Source organism: Strongylocentrotus purpuratus, unplaced genomic scaffold, assembly GCF_000002235.5.
Source record: "Strongylocentrotus purpuratus isolate Spur 01 unplaced genomic scaffold, Spur_5.0 spur5_scaffold_20, whole genome shotgun sequence".
NCBI lineage: Eukaryota > Metazoa > Echinodermata > Echinoidea > Camarodonta > Strongylocentrotidae > Strongylocentrotus > Strongylocentrotus purpuratus.
The window spans coordinates 22,464,961-22,476,623 of record NW_022145606.1 but is presented as its reverse complement, the minus strand read 5'-3'; positions in this window follow the sequence as shown (position 1 = coordinate 22,476,623).

Sequence of the window (11,663 nt, the reverse complement as noted above, 5' to 3'; positions counted from 1 at the left end):
GGATTCCTGTCAAACCTATGTCATGGATGTATCTTGCAGAACCAATGAATTGATTAGATTTGGGGGTCACGAGGTAAAATGTCACAGGTTTCATTATGTATGCATCGATAGCTCATGATCACATCATTAGAACCGATGGACAGACTACCATCAAAAGTAGGACATTTGTATCTTGCTGAGCCAATGAACTGATTAGATGTTGGGGTCATGAGGTCAAAGGTCAACGGTCATTGGGCTCATTATATATGCAAAATAGCTTGTGATCGCATTATTATTAGAACCGATGGACGGATTACCATTAAACTCAAGACATGTATGTCGAAGTTCCATCTAGTTTACCATAAGCTCGTGCTTAAAACTCTACCAGGATTGGTTATTTCATCTAATTATTTGATCTAATCAGTCGAAATACGACTTCCTGTGAAGATTGTCGTGGTCGAGTGGATATGTCACCGGACTGTGGATCAAAAGGTCTGAGGTTCGAGTCAAGCCGCGGCACAAATGTCCATTGGCAAGACATTAATCTACATTTGCCGCAATCGACCCAGATGACCTAAATAAGTACCTGTTAGGATTTTTACTTAAAACGCACCGTGCGCTTTAAAAGGCTGCCGGAATTAAAGCTAGAATGATAATTCCTAAAGCTGTTTGGAAACGCAAAAGGAATATGTAATGTGATATGCGCTATAAGTACAAGAACCGAATATTATTATTATTATTCACTACTCTTGAAATCGCTTCGATCTCTCGCAAAGCAATGTTCAGACCTCCAAAAATGCAACTGCAAAGTATGGGGTAGTATCTTGGCCAACATAGAGGGAAAAAAATAATTACAAAGTAGGCTGGGATATATGACAATGCCTTTTCACAAAAAATGGTATTGTTTCCGCTTTAATGTAAACCTTTGTAGGTGCCCCTTTTCCAACACATATGGACAGCTTCAGAATTGCTCTCAGTCATTTTAAATGAAGAGCACATGTTAGAGAGGCCATTTCCATGGAACAAATCTATGTTTTCCATCAAGAAAATGTACTTAAATATAAATAATGCGATTATGTTTATATACAACCCTGTATGAAACAAATCTATTCCGTCATATATAACTAAGAAAATAAAAGTTTAGAACATTTTCTAAAGAGAGAAACTTAGAAAGGAGCTTGCATAATACGTCACAGTGTTGCAAATTTGTGTTTCACTGATGGCAACCTAACAAATGCATAACTCTCCTATTTTTCAAACTTTCACTAATTTATTTCTCTCAATGTTTCTGCTTATATCAAAAACAACTCAATATCAGGGTGGACTTCCATTTTAACTTGCGTTTCATCCACATACACTATAGTCCGTGGGCCAGAGGGGGCTACCGTGCACCCCCCCCCCCATGATCCTACTTTTTGGGTGTAATTTTGTTCATTGGGATCCATAATATCAGAAAAAAGACGTTCCCAAGAAAAAAACTCATTTGGACACTGTTTTTCTGCTCCTTATTTGAAAATATGTAAAAATGTCAGTTTTTCTTAGGGTTTGTGAATTATGTGCTTACATTTTATCCTGTTTCTCAGCAGATATAACTCTAATCTTCACCAAATTTATAAACAATCTTTGTTAACTATACAACAATAGGTAGACAAATTTATTTTATTTTATTTTATTGTCTTCATTTATTAATGACGTCATAAATTTGCATATATTTTGATATGCACATTTCTGTCTCTTTGTTCTGATATTATGGATCCCTATGAACCAAATTACACCCAAAAAGTAGAATCATAGGGGGGGGGGTGCACGGTAGCCCCCTCTGGCCCACGGACTACTACCTTCACGCTGGTTTTGCTTAACCCTGTACTTTGCTTTATAGCCCCGTACTATATCATTTACCCCGGACTAACTTTTTTTGGCTTTTCACACACGCTGTTTTAGTCCCGTAGTAGCGCCTATTCCGGAATAAGAAAATTCTCGCTGTTCTCACTGCCCCGGATTAGCTCCATATCATGTATATTCATTAGGGCATTTTCTGCAGCTGCGCTTAAAGGGCCCATGACACCGAAATACAAGCGTATTCCTGTTGGTGTGCAGTTCTGCATACATCTCATATTTTGATATGTAAACTTCTGAATTTGTTTCATAGATTTTTAAATATTTGTTTAAATATTGTTTTCTTCAAACTTGCTAAGCTCCACCCCAAAGATCTTATTCCCCTTATGACATCATCTGTCAGTCATCAATGAGCTAACTTGAGAAAGTGGTATGTATCTTTACCGAAGTCGACCACCTGTTACAATACGTAATACAATAGCAACATACAAGTTGCTATGTCAGACATACTGTAGCATCACCAGGAAACAAAGACAATGATGATGTACCGTACATATGTATGGAAGCATGAAATTATATTATGAACGTGAGCTAAGCTGGAGGAAATTACATACCATTGTCTATTCTAGAATATAAGTTTAGTCTGACATGTTCGACATAGGAACTTATATGTTGCTATTGTCTGGGTATTGTAACAGGTGGTCAATTTTGGCAAAGTTACATGCAACTTTCTCAAGTTAACTCATTGGTGACTGACAGATGATGTCACAAGGGGAATGAGATCTGGAGTTTTTGGGGGTGGAGCTTAGCAAGTTTGAAGAAAAAATCATCCAAAAATATTTTAAAATCTATGAAACAAATTCAAAAGTTTACATATCAAAATACCAACATGAATACACTTGTATTTCGATGTCACGTGCCCTTTAATAACATTGCACAATAAGCACAATAAGCGCGCTTCACATGACCTTTCGCACCGGCAGAGCTTTACGGTAAAATCCATATTCATGAATACGTCGTCTCTGATTGGACAGTTGGCTCCTTACTTCGCATCCGGCCACCTGCGATACGCTCCATTGCGTAGTATCGGACCATTTTTCGTTTCTGTTCTATTTAATTTTCTTGGCACCGCAATTGCGGAGTTAGCAACACAATTGTGGGGTTAGCCCTGCTATTTTGCATGGCCAACTAACCCCGTACTGTAGGTGGGGCTAGCCCAATTTGGTAAATACGAGCCTGAACAGAAAGTGGAATAAGCTTAACCCCGGACTATAGGTAGGGCTAAGACGCCCCCCCCCCCCCTTAACCCCACCTATAGTACAGGGTTAAGCACAATTTTACCAGTGTGAAAACAGTACTCGTATGAGTGGTGTAAGTCCTCCGATGATGCCAATATTAATGCCTAGTCGCATGCAATGCTACCGGAGAAAGACCTTGTGTTTCTTTATGAAGCAAGCTTGTCATATAACCCAGATCAATTACCAATTATCCTAATGGAATAAGAAGTTGGAAAATATCAATTCGCTCATTTGTTTATGTCATTGTATCCGTCAGCATTAATTTCTTATAAACAAATTATGTAATTATGATATCACTTGTCTTATTTCTCAGGATGATAATGTGCGGAATGACAGGTCTTATATCATTACTCACACTCGTTGAGTTTCAGTGATGACTACACACTACCAGTCAAGCTGACATGTACCGTTGCTTTCTACCTGACATACACCACTATGCTCGTTGAAGGACCTCATACATCATGTCGTCATATTGACTAAGTTACACTAATGACTACGATCAAGCGGATATACGTAACTATGTTTAAGGAGATGATCGTTATTTCAAAATCGAAAAAATAGAAACGAAAACAGACACACTAATTTGTTTTCGTCTCACCCTCATCAGAATAAATCGCAAGAATGAACGCGCGCTTTTTCATGTAGCTTCCACTTATACTGTCAACTTTCGGCTTTTTATTAATTAATGCGATTAACTCCGAGGAGACCAAAACAAAAAGCTTTAATTAGTCTGTTTTCATTGTTTTCACTATGGTTCATGATGTTAAGTACCATAATTAAAGATAAAACACTCGTATATTACGTAATGAATGAATCAGAAAAGTTTTCATTAACGCATCTGTCAAATTGATTAAATTTTAGATTTCATATTTAAGTCTATGCAACAGTTCTGTTGTGTATATATCTTATGCCATTAAAGTGCAAATTTAGATTACTCCTGTGATTACCCCTGTGATTTCTTGTCATAGGATTTATACATAATGAGATAAATGCTGGATATCCTCTTTAAATTACGGCACTTTTTCTCTAAACATATATTGATACTGTTTTATAAAGCTCTGATACAGCCCCACATTACATATGGAACTTGAATCACACTTGAATTGTATATTTTATACTTAAAATATGGCTGTACGTGCTATAACTATCAAGCCACATCGTTCTCATACTAATGCACTGTTTCATGACCTCAAATTGTTGAATGTTTTTAAATTGCATAATTATCTGTGTGTACGTTTATGTTTGATTTGATAAATGAACGATTACCTCATTCCTTAAAACATTATTGCAGTATGATACAACATGAATATTCCACAAGACAAAAAACGGGTCGACAACTTTGTCTTCCTTTATTCAAAACAGACCAAGGCAAGTTTTCTGTTTCGTTTGTTGGAAGTAATTTTTGGAATATGCTTCCTACTGATTTAAGGATTGAGAGATCAAGAACCTCTTTTCGTAACAAACACACAATTACTCTTGGGTGAAAACCACGAATTAAAACCTTGTAATTATATACCGTAGATGTATATAGCAACCAGTCTCGTTTTTTTAATTGTAATATTATACACAAATTTTATTTATAGGATTTGGAAACACATTGTGTATTTGTCAATGAATTTTATTTCAAGTTTAATTAACGAGAGTCAGACTCGACTAGCACATGTGCTTTTTTTTACTCTATTTTACCATCGATCACAAACTCATTGTAAATAGTCATTTATTGATTTACTCTTGACACTGAAACTACTTATAACTGTTTTTAATATTTGTATAATGTACATGTATATCGCTGTAGAACATGTATTTTTATAATTCATGTCATGTATTTAAATTGTATTGACATTGTCATTTTACATTCATATATATCTTTTGTTTCAATGTTTCAATGGTGGAGAATAAATAAATTCAACTCAATTCAATTCAATTCAATAACGTAAAAGTATATCATATAAGCTAACTCCACCCTGTAACTAAACGGGGTGAACTCATGACTGACAATCCAAGAAATTCAGTTAAAAAACATTGTTTTAACCTTGAATTCATCAATGGGCTATCATTTTTACGAGCATTTGTATGAATAATTCCTTCTCTTCAAATTCAAAACTCGTCTTGCATGAAAAGTTATGGAAACAATAATGTAAAATTTGATGAATGCTCTCGAGAAATCAGGTGAACTGATAATCAATTTTGTATTGAACACAAAGATAGGATTGTAGAACGCATTATGATTTATAATTTATTGATAATATAGGCGAACCGGAGCTATTGTAAGAAAACTACATTTTAAGGAAACCTTTAGGGGAATGTCTATTGAGGTAATCAATATGTGTGATACATACATTGTGAATGTTCGAGAACAACTCTCATTTCGCAGGCTGTGTAGTAATATATGAAAAGGAAGAAAAAATAGCATTTAACTAAAGTTAACATTTATAATAATGTTCATTTGGTAGAATGAGGTTGTATAAATAAGCTTGCAGAAATTAGCAGATTTGTTTTAATCAGTGTTATTAGAACTGACCACATAATTTTCAAAAAAAAAAAATTTGAAAATATAAGACTGCTAAAATTACAAAGTTGGGAGACGTGAGATCCATAGGAATACCAAGCAAAGCAATATCCTTTCTCTTCCTATTGTAAAAGTGATGGAACGTGTGCTACCTTAACAGTTTGTTCATGGAAAGGAGATTAGAACTCAAGCGGAACCCAGACTTATGGCATTATCATTTTTTTATGATTATTATACTACCATCACATAAACGTTGGTAATATTAGTAGCAATTTTAGGAGTTAAAGTAGTAGAAGCAGATGAAGAAAATTAACAATACTTATTGTAATGATAATGCTAAGAATAAGAAGAAGAAGAAGAAAGAGAAAGAAAAATGAAGGGAAAAAAATTTGTAGCAGAGGTAGTAATAAATGTCTGATTTACATAGAGAGATTAATTGTTCTACTAGTGCAATGTTTCAGTTGTTTTGTTTACTTTTGTTGAGACTCTCCCAATAAGGGTACCCTTCGGACGAAAATAATATATTTTGCTTTATTTTGTCATTAGTCATGTATTGCAGTTTGGATTATTCATGATATTATCTGTCTGTAACTTGTGTAACTTACTGCCTGAACTAAACAAATATAATATTAACATGTTACAAATACGTGTTGCCTTAATGATGTACATTGGATATGTGGTTGTTAGCTATATAGATAATATATGTGTACATTAACGCACATATATATATATATATATCTGTTATATCACCGATCTTAAATTAATATAAATATTGCTACCATTATCCAATTGTTTAGTATTCAAGTTTTTCAAGTATACATATTTTCGGAAGGCATCTTCCTTCTTCAGGTTAGAGACAAGAAGTATATTTTAATGAACAGTACTTACAGTATGATGAACAGTTTATATGTAATTGATATAAGTATAATAACTATATATCTTGTGGATAGCGACGACAATAATTATAGTACTACATTATGAAAGACACTCCTGAAGATTTTAGGAGTGCATTCGAGTTTGATAATTCGATTGATTTCGAATATTACTGCTTTATGAATTCGTGTGTACGTCTGTATAATTCATTAAAATAACAAAACAAACGGAAATGATTAAGCGTGTTGTTTATCATGGTAAAAGGAAGGGACGCATGCATCATGTTCATCATTTAACCGTTGTATTGAACAAAACCTTTAACTATGAAAACATCAGTACCATTGCTTTATCATGGTTCTACCATGTATCGTTTACTGTCATAGTATGTACTAGGAATTAAGAATTCAATTAGAGAAGCAAAGCGTTTGATAATATAGGTCCCCTTACAAAACTTAAAAAACAAATATACAAAGAAAGGTGACAAGGAAAAAGAGAGAGAAGAAACGAATGAAGAAGGGAGCAAGATGAGGATGATGTGCAGTTAGGAGAGAGAAAAGGGGTCCAACTAAAATAAAAGTTGGACAAAGATGTAGATAAGGATAAAAAACTAAATTGTGTTACTAAGATTACTATATGCCAAATAAGGGATAGAACTAAACTTTCAGCTGTTCCTAATTACACTTGGGATAATGCACATATTGATGTGTGTGTGTGTGTGTGTGTGTGTGCGTGTGAGGGACGGGTAGTTGGTGTGTATGTGTTCATAGTCTGTTCTCTCCTTGTGTGTGTTTTGTGGGTCTGCAGCACAATCAGTCTATAAACTAACGCAGATATATAGGTATTTTCCCATCCTGTTTGACAGTGACTAGATATTCTATTTTTAATATAATTAATTAGGTAAGCTCCATAGTTTATAAATCATTTTAAAAAAATGGGGGGGGGGGGGGAGTGAGCACTTTTTTCTCCTCGGAATTCTAAAAATTATAACCTCCCCCCCCCCCCCCCCCCCCCCCCCCCCCCCCCCCCCCCCCCCCCCCCCCCCCCCCCCCCCTTGAGCACCAGAGGAGGGGGCCCGTCTCCAAATAAAGGTAACATTAACGTGTTTTAACCTGTTCGAAACCCGCCGCGGCACTAATGTCCATTAACAAGACGTAGCAGGCAAATTTACTCTCTAATCTAAAGGAATTAAAATTTAATTTAATCTGATACATTCACCACTTTCATAAAAAGGAAATATGCCATGTAAAATAATACAATAAAACAAAATCTCTTTGGGTATTTAAGTTAAGCATAACTTCGTATTAAAATGAAAATCCACAATCAAAATAGTGCAACCCATTCTAAAGGGAAGTAATTCAAATGTTTGCTTTGGCATGGATTCCGCTATAATTAGAGTGGATTCAAGTCATAAACGATGCGGCCCCTCATATGACTCATAAAAAGTGAACTCTTAGATATCATCAGTACCACGATTAGTCTCATCATCATCCGTTACAAAACTATTCGTTTACTAAAGCAGGGGGAAAATAGCCATGATTATACCATACAGCCAATGCAAGGTGCATGCCGAACAATACTCCTCGTATGGTACGTGAGTACCATGATTGTATCATGGTTTTACATTCACTTTTTACAAGATCAATGGGTACCTTCCAATTAGCATTTGGAAATATGGAAATACCATCGTAATCAATACCACGTTCCCCATGGTACTTTAATAAGGGATGGGACTATAACTTATCAGATTGTTTCCATGTCCTTTTTTAAAAGTCTTTATTCGGGGTTTTTTTTTTGTGTGTGTGTGTGTGTGTGTGTGTGTGTATGTGTGCGTGTGTGTGTGTGTGTGTGTATTCATGTGTAGTCTGTCCTCTCCCTGTATGTTTTGTGTGGGTTTGGGGTTTGTATGTGTAGCCTTGGTTGAGATACTGCATACCAACTGTACCACGTCAAGCTTGTGGGTTATCTTACCACACACCAACTTGGAAAAGATCCTGGCACCAAAATTGAAACCGGTCTGACATAAAAATGGAAAACGACCTGACACTGGAATGGAAAGAAGCCTTTTCAAACGGAGTTCATATGCTTATTCACTGAGCCTTGTGTCATAAGACACAAAAATGTGAAGCGTGTTCCACTTAACCTCATCGTGAAGAGAACAAAGATCGAGGTTTGGCCACGTCATATCTGATGGAGGCCTTAGACTATTTGTACTCTAGACCCTGTGTAAAGTGATGATATCACTTTAAACAAGTATGATTTTAAATAGGCGTTAAGTTATCTTGTATAAATATGTTCTTTTTTACTTGAAAACTTGCAAGTAGTTTACCTGGCATATTAACACGTGAGGTTTGGTAAACCGAATGTTTTATTCCTCGAAACAAACAAACCTAGTGCATAATATTAATATATTGTATGGAGATAATTTTGACCCACCATCGATGTCATGGCCATGCATGCCATAAATCAAGACCACGTGTAATGAATGCATGGGTCTAACAAATGTATGGGGATTTCCCTAAAGATGAAACGGAATGCTTTGTATGTTAATCACACATACAGTACAAATATTTGTCATTGAATGATGCAACAGTTATGTGATGTTGATTTGTATGAGGTGTACAAACACAAACCAAACAAAAATAAAGAAACAACAAATGTAAGGCTGTAACCAAATGGTCCTTTGTCAGTAGTGGTTAAATTAAAACAATGTTATAAATACAAATGCATATGAATGTTAAACAAATGGGGAATTATATAAATAACACAGACATAAAAATACAATGGAAACGATGAACATTTACTTTGTTTCAAATCTACGACAGTAAAAACGTACATGTATGGCATTTGTACAAGAAGATATATAAACAACATATTATGAAGCTGTACTTAGCAAGTGATCTAATTGGTACTTGATTCCCGAAATGTTGGTAAAAGCAAACATGAATTTCATCACAGTTGTCCAAACAATTGATGACTCATTCAGTAAGAAGGGGCGAGTTGTTCTAGCGCCACCTTGTGACTGATTTAGTAAAACACAACATGAGCTAGCCCATCAAAACAGTACATTCAGTCGCGCTCGATCCGGGTTGCGAATTTTTTTTCCGTACTCGAGAGAGCAAAAATCCCATGTGCGCATGCGCGTGGACTTATGATTTCTCTGCTACTTCCCATACGAAATGTACATGTATTCGCATGTACTGTGCACGATTCGCGTTCTACGAGTAAACGATGGCATAGTAGTCTTCAAACACAGACTCTGATTTGCCAGTTTGACAAATCAATATGCGTATGTGTCGCGATGTGCTTATTCAAGTCTGTGTAGTTGTATGATTCAGACCCAGTAGTGCATATGGAAATACATTGCAACTTGTATAGAATGGTATAGTAGTCTGCAAGCACAGACGCTAATCTGACAGTTTGACAACATACTAGTAGTGTGCTGAGAAGTACTTTATTCAAGTCGCCAACTTGTATAGAATGGTATAGTAGTCTGCAAGCACAGACGCTAATCTGACAGTTTGACAACATACTAGTAGTGTCATAAAACTACTCAGACTTGAATAACACTATTTTGTCAAACTGTCAGATTAGCGTCTGTGCTTGCAGACTACTATGCCACTCTGCAAGTTGAGATGCCTTTCCAATACACGCACCAGTAGGGTCTGAATCATAAAACTACACATATTTGAATATAAAGCACTACTCAAGACACTATGTTGTCAAACTGTCCGATTAGCGTCTGTGCTTGCAGACTACTATACCATGCTATTCAATTTGGGATGCATTTCTGTAAGCACTAAAATGTCTGAATCATACAACTACTCAGACTTGAATACTAGTACTATTGCTACGCACGATATATGCGTAATTGTTTTGTCAAACTGGCAAATCAGAGTCTGTGTTTGAAGACTACTATGCCATCGTTTACTCGTAGAACGCGAATCGTGCACAGTACATGCGAATATGTACATTTCGTATGGGAAGTAGCAGAGAAATCACAAGTCCACGCGCATGCGCACATGGGGTATTTGCCCTCTCGAGTACGGAAAAAAAATTCGCATCCGGGTTGGCAAAACTGTCCTATAGTCAACACCATTAGAAAGGATTGTTGTCGAGCGCCCTCTTACTATGTCCCAGGCTTTATAAAGATGAGGCTAAGATTAGATTTAAGGTAACAAGAGACATGTGACCAGACACCTGAAAACCACGAAAATATCACATGGTCCTATTTGGAGCTAGAGCTCATTTAATATATTACTTGTCAGCATGATGGACTTTCAGTATATAGCTCTTCCCGAAACAGTATACTTTGTGTATATAGTTTCATAATTGTGAGTGCTTCTCAGTGCATTAAAGCGATTGGGTAACTTTGTCTCAGATTCTGAAACAAAATCATGCAGATAAATAGAGAGAGAGAAAGAGGGGGTGGGAGAAAGCGAGAGAGAGTGCATGTGATAGACAGATATGATTTCCAACAACATATTGTCATAGAGGCAGTGCAAATATCAAGGAATAGATTACAGTTTCTTTTGCTGAAGACCGCTATACTGAAGGTTATGCATTATAAGATTTGGAGTGCATTAGGGGGTTCCTGCCTCCTGCCTAGACTCCCGGCAAGGGGCTATGTCTCAAAGATAGAAGCAGTTCCCAATGCAACCCTGTATTCTTTAAATAACCCACTCACCCACTCTTTCGCAAAACCATGGATTTCTTTTTTTCTCTCGTGCTCGATCATTCATTTGATTTTCTTTCTCTTTTTTCTCATTGATTTATTTCTTTTATTCATATCTACTAATTCAACTACCTCACTAACGCTTCTCCCTCTCTTTCTCTTTCTCTCTCTCGTTCTAATACTCCGTCTGTCTCTCTCCCTCTCTTTCTAATATTCCCTCTCTCTCTCTCTCTCTCTATCTATCTCACCCATTCACTCACAATTAATACACCCCCCCCCCCCATTCTCTCTCTCCTCCATCGACGCACACACTCACTTAATCCCTGTCTTCATTCACCCCATCCAGTATATTTTTCACGCGCAAGCGTACACATTCACCGCCCATGTGGGCTAACAGAAACACACACACATGCACACGCACACAAACTTTTTTATTTTTGTAGTTTTGTTTTATTCCTCCCTATGTGTAACACAAACAAGAACATACTTCGAATTT